The sequence below is a fragment of the Thermobia domestica genome, chromosome 13 (assembly GCF_964235325.1).
Source record: "Thermobia domestica chromosome 13, izTheDome1.hap1.1, whole genome shotgun sequence".
Taxonomy (NCBI): Eukaryota; Metazoa; Arthropoda; class Insecta; order Zygentoma; family Lepismatidae; genus Thermobia; species Thermobia domestica.
This window is the reverse complement of record NC_137466.1, coordinates 219,101,734-219,119,378: the sequence shown is the minus strand read 5'-3', so window position 1 is coordinate 219,119,378 and position 17,645 is coordinate 219,101,734. Positions and strand designations below refer to the sequence as shown.

General features: G+C 37.9%; 1 protein-coding gene across 2 annotated transcripts in view; it reads left to right on the top strand.

Annotated features, from left to right (window-relative positions):
* LOC145669037 (uncharacterized) overlaps positions 1–17,645 on the top strand; it is a 265,385-nt gene that overhangs the window by 60,310 nt on the left and 187,430 nt on the right. The gene's annotated exons all lie outside the window — the stretch shown is intronic.

Here is a 17,645-nt window from a genome sequence, read left to right as displayed (position 1 = left end):
TCCTCATTTTCCACACACTTCTGGAATCCTTTAGGAACAGAATCGATGACTCTTCTTAGCATCTCAACTGCAACATTTGCAAACACTTCACGGATATTATGTTCAAGACTGTTAATATCACTTGGTTTTAACTTGAACACTTGCTCTTTAACCCAACCCTCTATGTTTCTTAGTCGCATGGGGTTAGATTGGGGCTGTGTGCAGGCCATTTTGTTGCTCCCTGGCGGCCAATCCATCTGCCAGAGCAATTGTCATCAATCTTAGCTCTGTCTTCTACGCTGTATACAGCAGCCATTTTGTGGTTTTCACTTGATCACCTTCTGAATTCATAAATGGTAAACGTCACATTAGTAAACACTGCTACACGCCAGTTAGATTTGATTATAGTTTCTAGGATAGTCTAAATTAAAAATAGGTATTGAATTTACAACCACCTTTTATATTCGGAAAACTGACGAAAGTAGTAAAAAACTGCAAGGATGTTTAATAATAGTTTCAAAATAGTGTTCAGTAAAATTACAGGGGAAAATGTGTGTTAAGGATAAGAGACTTTGCTAACTCAGTTCACAACTTTTTCTGAATTTCAGTGATTAAAAACAATGAAGAACATAAAAATTGTGGAAAGTAAGCCAGACGCTATTTCAATAACTAATAATTCTTTTCAACATCTTTTGTGTAGGCTGTTAAGTTTTGGTGTCCAACACAAATGGCTCTTCCAACTAGAGTGTAAGAAATGGTTATTTAATAATATTTTGTGAATATATTTTGGCTCACTTTAGGTATTCTTTGTTGTCTTTTAGTTATTTACTAAAATTCGGAGAAATATGGCTGAGCTTAACAAATCCCTAAATACTTTCAAAATGTTTCTTATTGTTTTCAAAGGCCTCTTCTGAACAGTTAACATTATGCGTTGAGAGAACGACGTTAACCCTGTGTACATCAAGGGGGTACGTGTAACACTGCACACCAGAGGGGTACGTGTAACATGCACACCAAGGGAGGGTTTAAAAATGTCCATCACATAAATCACTGTTTTCTGTCCCAGAAAATGTAATGTTCTGCTTTTGTTTCGTATTAATTCGAAATTAATAGAAGCACAAAATAATATATATGGTGAAAATAATAATTTATATGGTAAATATTATTTTAACCTTTCCTTGGTATGTGGTATTACGTGTAACCTCGTGGTATAAGTATGATTCCACTCTTAATATCAGACTCTGAATAGCAACAGGTCTTTTCCGTTTAGGTATACGACGCTTAGCTGTGCCCGTAGCGACGCCTAGTGTCAGAATTTTCAATTTTGACTGGAAATAAGCCCTCATGCACATTATGGCAACACGTTGCACAAAGGGAGGGTACTTTATGTCCACCACGAAAACTTTTTTTAAATGTGTTTTCTAGATTATAAGAGTATTGAATGACAGAAAATGAAATTTATATTATTTTTGACACAAAACCTGAGTTAATGACATGATACTAAAGAAGCACACATAAAAATTCACATCCTAATAAATGTGTGCACAATTTTTAACCCATTTGTTGTAGGTAGGATTAAGAAAGACCTTGACAACCTTTCTAATTTAGTTGTGTGTATGTAACAGCCGTGCGGATGGCTACTGCGTGTACCTTTGGACGACTTGGTGCTGGTAGAAAAAAAAAATGATATTGATAGCATTGTCGAGGCAACTGATGAACTTTTGAATTAATAGGAAGGGATACGCTTATATGATGGCCGACAGTAGTGTTTCGTTGCTGTACTGGAAGAAGTTATACTAAATTATTTTCAAAATTGTATATTGGGTTGGCAACTAAGTTCCCGCCGGCTTTTAAATTGGAAATATCTGCATGACATTAAATACTTTTGGCACGAAGTTGTACATCATTCGAAAGAGAATATATTGTTCTAATTAAATATATGTTTCGTTCTTACTAAGATACATTTTCTTAATATTTACATATCATTAACATCAAATGTCAAGTTGAGAAGAATGAGCATTTTCGATACCTCCTTCTTTTTGCCTTTAATCAAGGTTCTAAGGCCGCAGAAAGTGCTCGCAATATTTGTGCTGTGTATGGAGTGGGTGCTATAGCTGAAAGAGCCGCCCGTGATTGGTATGCAAAGCTCAAAAAAGAAAATTTTGACCTCAAAGATGTACCTCGTTCTGGCCGTCCAGTTGAGTTCGATGAAGAGTGATTGAACCACCTTTTGCATGAAAATCCACGTCAAACAACAGGAGAACTGGCAGAGACAATGGATTGCTCCCACACTACTGTAGAGAAATATCTTCACTCGATGAGCAAAGTTCAGAAGTGTGGAGCATGGGTGCCTCACACCAAAAACGGCGGGAACTTAGTTGCCAACCCAATATTTTAAAAGATTACCAAAATTATATTCCTGACGTGGCAAACGTCGAACTGCATAGAAAGTGCTGACATTGTTTAAAAATAATAAAAAAAGAGGTTTTTAGTATGGGCAAAAAAACAGGCTGGTAGCCAGCAGAAAAATGTAGCGGGTGCTGTAGAAGTTGGGGGGGGGGGGACGATACAACCATGATATTATATATCATCACTATATTATAGTTCATTTGCAAGCCTACCGTGAACATTTTATCGGGGCCAGTAAAAATTTAGGGGGTGCGCCCCCTAGCCCCTTCTTGAATACGGGCCTGCAAAGAAATCTGGTCAAAAATAAGTGTTCCATTTCCTATAGAGTTAAAAAGAGTCGTCGAAATGAAATCCTAATCATCTTTGACATTCTTTATTCTAAGAAAGAAAAAGAAAAAATGATCACTCATCGAAAATCAATGCGTTCACTGAAATTGGATGGCAATTTTAGAAGACGCTGCCCTTTAGCGGAAGTAAGAGTGCATGAGTAATGTGGTCAGTTTTATCATCGAGAAACATAGTGAGTGGTGAAGATGATTTTGTGAAGCGAAGCGGAAGATTGTGAAATGACCTCGTAGCATCAGTGAAGACATTAGCATGTTTGTTTTTGTGACATGCGAAGCACTGAACTTAGTTCTTCACAAGTTTTAAAAATACATCAGTTGCATGAGCTTCCGTGCTTTTTCAACTCTTGATCATCTGAATTTTCAGATTTTTATATAGCCTAGCTGTTGTTGGTTGTGGGACTATATTTAAAACTAAGAAATAAATAGTGTTTCCATGAATTATTCTTGATAGCTCACTTACAACGTTTGTTTATCATGATTGGTGGATTCGTTGCCCACGACAATTAGCAATTGCTAACTGAAGAAACATTTTTATATATTTTTTTCTACTCTAAGGGTGAAAGTAGTACCAAGAATTATGAACTTACGTAATCGCCATAGACTTCTGTCTCTTTTTCTGAAATGTGTTACGTAATTGCGGACAACTCCACCTTAGGCACATGCGCTGATGATGGGTAAAAAATGAACTTGTGACGGCAGGCATTGTTACACTGCATCATTATTATGGAGACGTACGGTTTCAAGGAACAGGTTGTGAATAAGGTTGCCAACTCTGGAAAATAAAATAAATAAATAAAAAAAAACAGCACCCCCTCAAAATTCCCTATGATTTAGGTCTAAGTGTGAAGTATCTCTGTTCGGGCCCATCTATGGGAAGGAAATGCACTATCGTGAACAAAAGTGCATTAGCACCTGTATTCTGCATATCATTAGTACATTCACTAATAAGCTTGATAGATACATTGTGCTATAAATGAGAAACTAAAATCGGCCGGCATTCATCATTTTATTGAATTTACACGTAACTGCTACTTCTTTAAAATATCGAAACAGATGAGCAACAGTGACAATCTTGAGTTTGGGAAAAGAAATTTATTCTCTAAACTTATACATCAACTACAGGAAATTGCTTTAAGAAGTCATTTTTCACTCTCAGTAAATAATTAAAATTATTTAAACTGATGAACAAAATATATTAATCGTTGATAGATGGTGAAAGGTGAGAGTTTTGAATTTACAGAATAAAAGTTACTTTTTAAATTTATACTTCGAACTAGATGACATTGTTTCGAACTAGATACATTAAAAAAAAAAAAAAAGCGGTCATAAAGGGACTGGTAAGAAGTTTGTACCGGTCACCGGTTTTAATCAAATTATCAGCAATATTTCCGGCCAGACCGGTGAAAACCCGGCCAGTTGGCAACCCTAGTTGTGAATGTATGTAAACTGAATACAAGTAGATATTTTGTTCGAGAAGAGGGCAGCAAGAACAGCTTTTGGTTTATGTGATGAAAGAGAACCGACAAATGGAATGAAATAATCGAAAATAATTTTACAAAACCAGTGTCATGGGCACTGTTTGGTCCACACCGAGGATTACATACATACTAGACGTCCTTTCCTCCTGGCCGGTGTACGAGGTACATGCACTTTTCACGATCGGAGAAATGACAGAAATGAAGCGAAATCTTTAAGTTTTACGTCCCACATTTATGCCGGCTTGGCTAAAGGAGACGGTGATGATGAGAAGTGAATGGAATTCTGAAATGAAAAGTGGGAGGAAACTGAAGAACCTCGAGAAAATCCACGCACACAGTGTTTGTCCATCATAAAATACTTGGCGCGAGGTGGGATCGAACAGGAATCCCACGCACCAGAGGTGAACGCGACCTCTGGAGAAATTACAAAGAAAGAGAGAGAATGAGCAAACAAATATTGGCAGTGTACGAGTAGTCACAGATCCACGAGTTGTGTGTCTGCAAAAGCATCAGCTACGCCATAGATCATTACTATTTCCAACCCAACGTTTTCTCTCTGCTCCTTTTGTCCGTCTAATTTATTGACAGTTGCAACAGCAGACCATGACGTAACAGAACACCTAGTTGGAAATGATTTCAAGGCTAATTACGTCAAACTAGATGGTCTGTGATGTCATAGCCTTTTTTTTTTGTTCCAATTTGTAAACTACGCGGACAGACAAGAAGTCCGACATTGACAAAGGCAATGAAAGACAAATAAAATCGTGTATGTCGTTGCATTCCTGGATCCATTTCTACTTCTCTACCTTTTCTCTGCTTAGCCCCTTCCCTCTTCGACTATTCCAGTTTCTCTGACGTCATGCAAGGGCTAGTTGGAAATGACTGTAGCTAGAAGTTGCGGAGATTGTAGTAAAGGGAAACTGAACAGAAATTAGCAACATTGCGTGCTTCACTTACGTTGGGGATACTATTACAGCGTTTAAACATCTCGAACGGAAGAAACATAATGATGATTACAATATAAATTATAATTTCAGAAGAGACTAACATATTGCTGTAAGAAAACTTGATTGATTTTAAGTACCCACTGTATGTAACACGTGGACGTATTAGAAAAACTAAATCTGCAGGGTGAGACGGAAACTCCCATTACCCCTGTGTGTTTCGAAAATGAATGTTGATGTATCTAATAATATATGTGCTACTTGAGGAGGCTGCAGACAAGACTTTATTCCAGAGTGTCTGTTATAGTATTGTTGCAATGGTCGTAAGCAATGCATTTGGATCGGTGATAACGATCGAAGTTGGTCGTTGTGTGATAACGGGTCCTGGGTACTTTGTTTGAATTACATGCTCCAACAGGACATTATCACAGGATGACAGATCGAGACTTCTGGGAGGCCAATCCAGAGGTGCTGATAACCATGGAGAATCCAGAGCAGTACATTTGTTGGAAAATATTTCATTGGGATATTCTCTCACGAGAAGCAAATAGTATACCGATGCTTCATCTTTCTGAAACCATACGGGATCGATGTCTTCGAGTTTGCATTTGAAGGGTAAAACAATTTTGTAGCATTACCACGTATTATTGTCAAACCAGTTGATGGAGTTTGGATTTCAGGTGTATGTCTATTGCCTTTGCGTTTCGGTAGATCGCACGCATATATAAAAAAAGAAAAGAAAGAGAAAGGAAATACTTTACCGGGCGACGGAATTTTCTGATAAACGTTGAGTATTCGCTCACACGCGGACGCGGTATGTCGTTATCCTTTTGTCATCACTTAATTTAGTTACAAATGGTGGTTTAAGAGGCTTCAAACCTTGGATAATAATGTGTTAACTTCGTTGGTAATGTTGTGTATGGGACTCTCATTTGTGGCGATCGTTTTCGGGCTGATTTCTTGGGTCACCGTTCAACTAATGCAGCAGTAGCAGCACAAGGTTCTTTCGGTGGTGACGTTGGTGTTTTAAAAAGCGTCTCTTGTCCCAGTATCATTTGTTTGGGTGGAGAAGCTTGTCAAACTTCGCAGCAAAATCCTTTTGGATGCCGATCATTGATTAATCTGTATGAGGTTGTTTATGAGCACAGTCATTTCCTCTTTTGGTATACGGTGACTTATCGGCCATGCTTTTCCTGTCTGTAACGCGATGATAACATGCACTATTCCATCACTAACGTGAACACTTACATACGTAGGGGAGGAATAATGGGACACTCGGCTCACACTGTAGGAGACTAACAACAAAGTATATCATCAAACTGAACTACCAGCACTAAATATAAACAAAAATCATGTATCCAACCAATCTTCGGCTGAGAACAGTATGATTGGATTTGATTTAATGTATTATTGAGATCAACTTGTAGGTTAAACCAATTTACAAGAAGTTGCTCGTGTTACATTCAATTTAGTTGAAGGCAAGAAATGAATGGACTATAATTGTTCCTAATTTTTGATTCGATACGAGGAAAACATGGGGAAATAATACATTCCTCGGTCAGTGTGGGTCAAACTTGTGTTTTTTGTACTGTATTAGGGCATAGTTGCATCGCTTATGAAAGATTTAGCAAGAAGTGAGAATTATGCTATTAAACGTACGTTAACAGACTCTAGGTTCTCTGTGTGTACGACAGAAGTTTTATGGTCTCTTTATCACAGTTTGTGCGAGATACGAAGCTCATGATACGAAGTTCAAATCATTCAAGTACGAAGTAATTCCTCAGATAAATTTTGTACTTCAGTTTGATTTGCTCTTTGTTTTAAATAATGGATAACTGAAATTGCTTGGGAGCATCAGTGCCCTCCTCACTGGTCTAGGGTGTAGCGCATGTACATTTGGTGTAGAAGGCTCCGGGTTCGATTCCCGATGGAACGAACTTTAGTGGTTCAGATCCACTTCAAACTGTAGCTCTTGTCCTATGCAGTCTTGCTACTGAGAAAGGATCTAAATTCAAATAAGGAACACCAGCCTGATATTTTGATTTTGTTTTGTTAGCCGTGTGTTTATTTTTTATTACCTAAATTAGGAGAAAGTTGAAACGCTATTTTTCAATGAAACACATCTTTTTTTTTTTTTTTTTTTTTGTTAATTGGCTAAATTTCCGAAGTGGGTAATTTTCAAAGTACAGTAACCCTTCTTACTTTACATGTTTCCAGGCTAATTCAGCCGCTTTATAGTTTTCTTTTTCTTTTCTTTTTCTCTTTTTTAGTTTCCATCTCCTTTTCGTAGTGTATGCCCTTTTAGTCTCATACACAGACTAAATGCACTTTTTCATGAAATTTATTCACAGTAACCTCAATGCTGTGAGATTACTGCGTGTTAAAACACCTGTATTTTTTTAAAAGACAATAAGCATTTTGTTTTAAGAAAGAGTAATCCGAGTGGAATTTTAGAAGAAAACGTTGTCATGTACACTCATATCCAAATTATTGTCGTATATCTATAACTGTCTTCTTATAAGAATATAAATTGAGCAGTGGCAGATCCAGGGGGAGGCGATTGCCCCCCAGAACAGGAAACTTTCTTATTTTTTATATATATATATATAAATAAAACCCATCCCCCCAGAAGTCCGTCCTGGATCCGCACCTGAATTTACGAATGATTTTGCAGGATAATTTTAATAGTGATACTGTGTGTATAACCGGGAAAAGTATATTTGTAGTAAATTTCACAGGAAAGGAATTATAAATACGAAAATTAGAATGAGTAAAACAAAATATTGCTAAGTGGACAAGAAAGTTTTATTTTCGTTTTATTGTTCTCATTTACTGCTCTTTTAACATGAAATTTGCCACATACATGCCTTTGCCGATTATACACATACTAACATTATAAGAAATACCGGGCGAATTCGTTATCAAATTATATGCCTACAACAACATCTTTATAGACATGCGACAATATTTTTGGACATGAGTGTACATTATATTAGTTCTCTTTAATTAATATATTGTATCACTTTTTGTGTCTTGGTATTATTATTATTAGAAAACAGGAAGGAAGTGGGCGGGAAAAGAGATAGCTTATTGTTTAATTAGAAATGAATATTTGAGAGGAAATGATGCGTGGGTTCAACTTGGAAGAGGACGACTGAATCCAAGAAGAGAAATAAATTTCTGTGTACCGAAAATTATTTCTCAGCTATATATTTTATGAATTACGACCTATGATTGCAAGTGTAAAGTTTAGGAGTGAATTTCCTAGTTGTTGAGGGGGGGGGGGGAGGAGTATGGTGTTCATGGTAAGTCATAAGATTTATAATTGGTCATAAATTATGCGATACATAAGTTGTCAATAAGAATGCGCCTGCTAGCATAAATTTTGCTGTGTAAAACCAGACATTTATTTGGGGCCTTAGGGAAAGGGGATAATTGACTTTCTTGAGTTTTACGTCCCATGGTTATGCCGATTAGGCTAAAGAAGACGGTGATTATGACAAATAGATGAAATGGTGGAATGAAAAAGGTGGGAGGAAACGGGGGAACACCGAGGAAACGCACACGGTGTTTGCCCACCATAAAGTTCACGTGGTGGGGGCTGGGACCCCAAGCATCAGAGATGAATGCTCTACCACTGAGCCATCGCGGCCCTAGGTATATATACGTATATGCATTTTAGTCAATATTGCAATATTACATTAATAATAATAAAAAAATACTTATATCGGTAAGTTTTTCTCCCATGTGCTGAGCAAAACTTGAATGACGCTGCCGTGTAAAACATCTTATATAAAGGTATAAAGTGGTGGTGTATGTAAATACGAATATCTCTTTGCATTTAAAAGAAAGAAAAAAAGACCGATTTGAATAAAATTGTCACTAATATATTCAGGATTGTTTTATTATACCTGAAATGAAACTAAAATTATGAAATATTCGATGTAACGTTCCATAGTTATATACTAGGGCTAAAGGAGACAAATGATGGAAGTATTGACGTCATGAGAGTATAGGAGGAGAATACCTGCATATACGATGATAACCACCAGAACTCACATACCCTTGGGTTCGAACTTTGACCTCTTCTGCCAGTGCTTCTCCAAGATTTTGTTGTGTCTGTGATAGTCTACTATTCTAGTGATTCATCAGATGTGCTTCCGTCAGGGTAAAACCTTCACTTCGGGTACTTTAACAAGTTCTCCGTCAATTTGGTCCAAGGGATCCAGCAGCGGTCAACAGACCAACACACAATGGTGATTCTTCATGTTGTATACGAGTGCTCACCCACATGTTATGTAAAGGATTGCATGCACTTGTTGTAAACAATAAAAGAAGCCAGGGATTCAGTGTCATTAAATTTTGTGTATAAAAACTAGGGATGGGCAAAACCGGTTTTTATAAAAACCGAAAACCGGTTTCTATAAAAACCGAAACTCGAAAAACCGACATTTCGGTTTTCTTCAAAACCGGTTCGGTTTTTCACCGAAACCGGTTTCGGTGAAAACTTTTCGAAAACACATAAGACTATTTCTGTGGAAATGGATTCGGTTTCCGGAGAACAACGAAACACCATTCTGGTCAGAAATAGAACAAGTTTTAAAAAAATACCGGAATCGGTTTTGAAGAAAACCGGATCAGGTGAAAAACCGATAACCGGTTTCGGAGAAAACCGAAACCGGTTTCGGTGAAAAACCGAAAACCGAAAAAGCGGTTTTTTTGCCCACCACTAATAAAAATTGAATACCTTATCAAGTTCCAGTGACATAACGAAGTCTTTACACCTGAAATTTCTGGCTATATTTAGATCAGGCTGTTGTTTCCCGGCTGCGATGTTTTTATACGATCATTTAACTTTCCGTTACTTAAGCAAAGAACGTAACTTCATCATTTTTCAGCTGACTGACTACGAGAACTTTTCCCTCACTCTCTTTCCTTGTCGTGTGAAACAAAACAAAGCAAGCGTTTTGTGAGCAGAGCAGAGAGCGTCGCGTCGTCCCACTGAAGAAGAGAGGAGCTACATCAGAAACTGAGTAATTGAATTTCCTGTAGAAAATTAAAGAGATTCCAAAGTGAATTTTTTGATGCTCAGATGTAAATTGTTGATTCACATAGCTTCGCGGAAATTCCTTGTTAACAAAAAGTTTATTAAATTATTTTTAACAGAGTTTTAATAACTTTGTTATTCATTGCAACAAGACCAACATGAATGGGCAAGGATTTTTTTCCCCTCGTGTATCACAAACAAATATTTCTGAGGGTTTATTACATTTACAACGCCCATTAAACTAAATTTCATCAATATTCATCTGACGATATCTGATTAGTTCATTCGTGTCAAGTGAACTTTGTTAAGGATGCACAGGTTTTCTAGAGGTTCTTCCATTTCCTCCCACTTCCTTTATTCCCCCATTTCATTCGTTCATTATAACCACCGTCTTCATTGATTTATTCACTTATTGTATAGGGACACAGTGGTTAAAGCGTGGTCCCGGATTCGATTCCGGCCGGTGCTTCTCAATTTTCGGCGTCCACCCAACGTCGTGAGGCAAACTGGGGAGTCAACGTGACGGCCACTCCACTAGGTCTAGAAAGCCGGTTAGTGACAGGACGACATAGCTCGTTGCAAAGCTGGACGTAGTTCATCCGGTCGCTGACAGATGGCGTTGGAGCGGCTCAGACCTTCAAATAGGTTGTTACGCCCGGCGTTTTTTATTCATTTATTACACAAATTTTTAATCTATAACCTTATATCCCTTAGATGTATAATCGAAATTACATTATTATAGTAAATTTATAAATTCTTTTAGATGTATGGAGCGATGTTGAAATTCACATGTAACTACTGACTTCTCGATAGTCTTTCTATAATATGTGGTCCTTACAAGGGAAGAGAGGGAGATTATAGCTATATTGAAGTGGAAGATGGCTTATACACCATCCGAAAGCACTAATGACGCCTATTACTAAACTGTAATAAAAAAAATTTCCAAATGCATATACTGTTTGAGTTATATGATTATACAGGGTGTCCAGAAAATCCGTTTCCACTCCTAAAAATCGCAAACGATGAACCAGATCCCAAAACAGGAAAACACGTGCTTGATAATTTTAAAAGTACAATGTATCAAAGCAAAAAGTGTTGTCTCAGGGCCACCCGCAGGGTCCCAGGCGGAGTCCAACTCAAAAATTGTAAATGGTAAGGGAGTCTAGAAGCATATCGTTGGAAACTTGTTGGAGAATGGAAGAAGCTGGAACAAGCCTCGACTCTCTAGAATTATCCTGTGCAAAATGGTGACCGGTCAAAATGTACATCCTCATTTAGATTCTCCAAGCACATTCGTTTTTCATTTAGCAATCGGCACTTGTCATTGTGACACGATTGCAGGTATTCGCTGTTCCTGGTGCAAGAAATTTTTTTATTTGAATCATTTTATACTTGATAATCCAGACAACGAGCATAAGTACCACTATTGTACATTATATGTTAGCTAGTCAGTTCTATACTCAAATAAGTGAAATGTTTTTTCTTTTTTTTATTTCTTAATTTTGTTTTATTTATTTATTTAGATATTACTGGGCTCAAAGAGCAGAATCTCACAGCAGGGGCATTTCCTTTCTTTCCGTTGAATAAGAATTGAAGTTGAGTTGATTTTAGTTTAGCGTCCCGTTCAGCAGCGAGGCTATATATGAGACGTGGACCTACTGATTAACGTGGAATCCGAACCACATGAGCTCCCGCCGGTCTCCCACGCCAAAGGCGCGTACGCTAACCGCTTAGCCATGAGGGAGTTCAAGAATTGAAGTGAAAACAAACTAAAACCCGACTAAAGAAAGAAGAACTGAAATACAAGATATGGGACCCTATGGAAGACCTGGGACAAATATTTTTACTTTCAATCATTTTGAAATGATTACACGTGGTTTTTCCTGTTTTGACATCTGTCTCGACGTTTTTTTTTTTTTTTTTTTTTTTTTAAGGTGGCCATAAACTTTACAATGACGTTTTGGCTCACATTTTGACCGATGGCCATGATAATTCTAGAGAGCCGAGACTTGTTCCGTCTTCTTTCGTTTCGTTTCCCAACAGTTTTCCAACCATATTCTACTTGACCCCTTCACCATGTGCAATTTTTGAATTGGACTCCTTCTGGGACCTTGCGGGTGGCCCTGGGACAACACTTTTTGCTTTGATACGTTGTACTTTTAAAATTATCAAACACGTGTTTTTCTGCTTTGGCATCTGGTTCACTGTTTGCGATTTCTAAGGATGGAAACGGATTTTCTGGACATCCTGTATATTAATATAACTCGCACAGTATATGCATTCGGAAAAATTTTATTACGATTTCGCAATAGGCGTCATTAGTGCTTTCGATTGGTGTATAAACCATCTTCCACTTCAATATATATCTCCCTCTCTTCCCTTGTTAGGTCAAGCTGCGGTTAAAGCTTGAGGTGTTTCGTTGTTGATGTAGCGCTACAAGAATGATTGGGAGAGCTGTTGGAATAAAGGATTGATTACTTTTATGATATGAGAACAGGGAATGGGAAGCCAGGGTTTATAGTAGCCAAGTTGGACTCTCCTGATTATTTCTATTATTTTTACCCATGTGTGAAGAAAATGAAAAAAAAAAAGAGGGAATGTGTTTCACTGTTGCGTTTTTCCTTAATGGTGAAGAGTACCGCGCCATCTTGTCTTCTAAGCAATTGATTTATGTTGGCAATCCTTTTCCGTCTTTTCTTTGAAATGAATTGGATTTAAACGCCCCTTAGTTTTATCAAATAATGTACGAGGGTCATTCGGAAAGTAAAGAACGTTTTTGTATAAACACTTTAATAACTGACATACAAAGGCGAAATTTGTGTTACATACTATGTGATACTTAAGTTACTTTTCGACATAGTCGCCGTGTAAATTTAAACACTTCTCATACCGTGGTACAAGTTTTTCTATGCCTTCGGCATACACAGTTGCGGCCAAACTGTTGAACCAATCACTAACAGCTTCCTTCAGTTCATCATCACTGCCGTAGTGGCTTCCACCCAAAAAGTCTTTCAACTTTGGGAATAGGTGGAAGTCACTGGGGGCTAAGTCTGGACTATAGGGTGGATGCTCCCAAACTTCTCACTTAAACTGCTGAAGCAAGTCCTTCGTCAATGCCGCGGAGTGAGGACTGGCATTGTCGTGGAAGAGGATGACGCCGCTGGTCAGCAATCCGCGCCTTTTGTTTTGAATCGCGCGGCGAAGTCGACGTAACGTGTGACAGTAGGCAGCTGCATTTATGGTCTCACCTCTCTGCATGTAGTCAACGAGCAAAACACCCTTACGATCCCAAAAGACCGTAGCCATAACCTTTCTGGTGCTCAAAATTTGTTTGGCTTTTTTCGGCTTTTTCGGAGAATTCATTCGGTGCCATTCCATGGATTGGCGCTTTGTTTCTGGAGTGATGTGCGAAATCCACGTCTCATCTCCAGTAACAATACGATTTAAAAGTTCATCGCCATCCTTATGGTAACGGCTGAGAAAAGTCAATGCGGCTCCCATTCGCTTGGTTTTGTGTTCCTCTGATAACAGTCGAGGCACCCACCTTGCACTAATTTTTTTGTAACCAAATTCACCACTGACAATTTCGTACAACAGTTCTTGAAATTTCAGGAAAGAATTCGTGCAGCCCATCAATAGTGAATCGCCTATCCTCTTGAATTTTCCGCTCAATTCTTCCTTTGAGTTCGTCAGTCACAACAGAAGGCCGGCCCGAGCGTTCCTCATCGTGCACATTCGTCCGTCCGTCATTAAACATAATGCACCACTTACGAACTGATGCTTCATTCATTACATTTCCATAAACCTCAGTGATTTGTCTATAAATTTCTATCGGACGCACTTTTCTTGCATTCAAAAATCTTATCACACCACGAACCTCACACTTGGCGGGATCAGTAATTGTATCGCACATTTTACAGTCGCACAGCGAAGCAATAACGGACCGTAGCGGATCGCAGCTGGTGCCAGACTGAGGCTAAAGCATGCCCAGGTGAATAATCCAGCGGCAGCGGGGGTGGGGGAAGAGGCGCACGCGCTAGCGCAAAGCGTTCTTTACTTTGCGAATGACCCTCGTAGATTCGTTTTGAAAGAAACAGGGGCATTTAGCATATACTTGAAGAACAAAAGAGGTAAATGATTCTCCTTGACCCTGTAGAAAGTAGTAGTAACGCAGTATTTAATTGTTTGAAACATTTCGTTGGATTGAATTTGTGTTTAGCGTCTTGTTAAACAGCAAAGCTATATGAGACGTGGACCTACAGCTTAACGTGGGATCCGAACTACATGAGTTCCCGCTGGATATCGAACCCGGGTCTCCCACGTCAAAAGCATTTACGCTATGGCTATCCACAGGGGCGATGGAAAAAATGAAATGAAATTTTTAAGTTTTACATCCCACCGTTATGCCGGCTAAGCTAAAGGAGACGGTGTAGATGAGAAATGAATGAAATGGTGGAATGGATAAAGTGAGAGGAAACGGGAGAACCCCGAAGAAAACCACGCACACGGTGTTTGTCCACCACAAAGACCTCGAAGCATTTCTGTATATATCGATGGAAACAAAAAGAGTAAATAAAGCAATTTACTTAAAATTCACATAAAACCTTGTTTAATGTAAATAATTCAGAGTGTTTCCATAAAATCAATCATCTTGTTTAGACCTATATTTCTGTAATAAATGATATAAGGTATTGATTGATCGAGTCCCCAATAGGGCTGATATGATTCTATTGTCACTTCGTTAAAGTTCCTTTTTGTAATACGTAATGTGTAACATCTTTTTCAAGACCTAGGCTATATGAGACATTCATCCCTATGTGTAGCCAGTGCACTTTAGTCAGTGGTGCCCACCCCCTTTTATGTCCATGACGCACCCCCCCCCCAAATGTCTACCCGTAGGTGTTCTTCCATGAAAAAATCTTCTTTTCGATTAATTTTTACACTCCCTCAAACATATTTATACATATTTTTACCCACCCCCCAAATATTTCAATGACGCACTTTGCGTCATAGCCCCCCCTTGTGGGCACCCCTGCTTTAGTACACAGAGTTTCAGAAAACAGAAATCAGTATTTTTAATTATCTCTTCGCGGACATTACAAATTAAATAAACAAATAAATAAATTGTGTGCTTTTAAAGACAACAAAAAATCTATATTAATTAAAGTTTATTACAGTGTAAAAAGTTTGGGTGATATTTTTCCTCCGTTCATTAACTATACTTTTTTTTTTCATATAATTGTGTATCCTAGTAATTACCGTATGCAATTTAGTGAATGAAACCATGTAATCGAGTGCTTTTGTATAAGGAGAACCATTATATGAAGTAGTGTGTAAACAGTTGTAAATATGTGACCCTGTGTACGAATGTAAACTCAATCTATGTATGCTGAACATAAAATATCATGATTACACAGAGTAAGTGAAGTGACGGGTATCGAATTCGTGTCTTCGCATCAGATTCGAGAATGTTAGCTTCAAGTTGTTAGGAAGAAAAATACAGTACTTAGTCTAACATTGTAAGCTTGAATAATAAACGAAGCGGCAGCTGTTATTATTCGTTGTATTTAGGAGGAGAAGCCTGCAGTGCGGTTAATGGATTTTATGTCTCGCAACGAAACGATTTCGTAACAACTACTTGATTCGATCGTCTCCAGTTTGACGTTATTTACAGTCATTTACTCTATAATGTTTCTTTCGAAATAAAGCCGTATATGTGTTCCTGTTTGTTTGCTGTCCAGTAGATGGATGAGATGGGCCCGTGCGGTGGCACCAATCATGTCGTAGCCCAAGACGAAGCTTCATAAACCATGTTGTGTGCGCGTTTTGACCTTTTTTTTTTGTTTTCATTGTTTTGTACGACCCTATTGTTGTTTTTAAATGTGTCATTACGGCAGACTTTCGTTACCAAAAGAATGGACAAATCGATGGTTGCATTGACCTTGCTATTCGTTCTAAGATACGCAGTTCGGCCTACAGTTCTTCATAACTTTTTATGCAATGATTGTCATGGAATCCATATAAAGGAATTAATGATGTTAATTGTTCTTCAACCAGAAGGAATTAACCTAATTTTTTAAAAATAGAGCTGAACTGGAGTGGAAATAGAAATTTTAAGAAACCAAGGAATTAAACTGTTTCTTGGCTAGTGTCCCTTTTTGTCCGAGGAGCACGTTTTTCTCCGCATATAGTTCTCGGCGCGGTACTTTTTTTTTTTTTCAGATCATGGAGAAGTTAGTAATGGGGAAAACCCACTTAATGGCTGCCCATCAGTGTCACGCTTATGTGCTTCCTTTTTCCCTTTCTTCAAAATTTACGAAGATCAATAATAATAATAATACTATATTAACTCTTAGTAATTATTTAGTAATGTAAAAATATTACTGTCGTGACATCAATCGTTTGTATTGTTGATATTCTGTTCGTTGTCAAAGAGTATCTCACCAAACCAATTATGACGTAAGGAGACGAACAACCAAAAATAAAGACTGGTTCTGAAAGACTTAGCAGCATATTATACTTTTCAGAAATTATGGGCCGCGGTGGTTCAGTGGTAGAGCGTTCACCTCTGTCCATGTGGGCCTTGGTTCGATCCCAGCTCGCGCCAAGTGAACTTTGTGATGGACAAACACCATGTGTGGATTTTGTCGGGGTTTTCCCGTTTCCTCCCATTTTCTTCATCCCATCATTTAATTTATTTCTCATTATCACCGTCTTCTTTAGCGTAGCCGGCATAAAGATTTTATTTCATTTCATTTTTCAGAAATTATGCATAGAAAAATGTAACGTTCTTTTATTTCTGCAATATTAAAAAAAGTAGATTGGAATCACGAGGACCTTTAAGCAGTAGCTCCTATCTCAGGTAAACTTAGTTTTGAAAAGGTGCGTTAAACCATTAAATGTAAATGAATTAATCAGTCAATGCAGTAGATATCAGAATTCAGCTTTAGGGTAGTTTCCAAATGTCTAATGGATAGCCTAATAACAACTATGATATCCGTATTTAAAAAAAAAATAATAATTGCTTTATTACAGAGTCGGAGGGAGTAGAAGAGTAATGGGTAACTTTTCCTTATATAATATCTTGAACAGTTAGATGTGCCGAGATAAGAATTTCATCATTAGATTGTACTGAACCCCTTCATAGTTAGTAGTTGGGGGGGGTATCCCAGACCTCTACGCTCCTCTTCTACCCAAAATGTTCAGTTTTATACCCTCTCCCTAGAGCTGAGTGTACTTTCCTCTCCCAAAACTTCTAACATTGTGATCATTTACACCACGTATTGAAAGAAGTACATATGTAACAGGATGAGTTTCGAGTAAATTTTCCATGGATGAAAAGATTTTCCGTTAGGTAAATATGTGCTCTGGATTTATAAGGATACTTACTGAGAAAATAGTACCTCCTTTTCTGGTTAAATTGTTTTGAATTTAACACTTA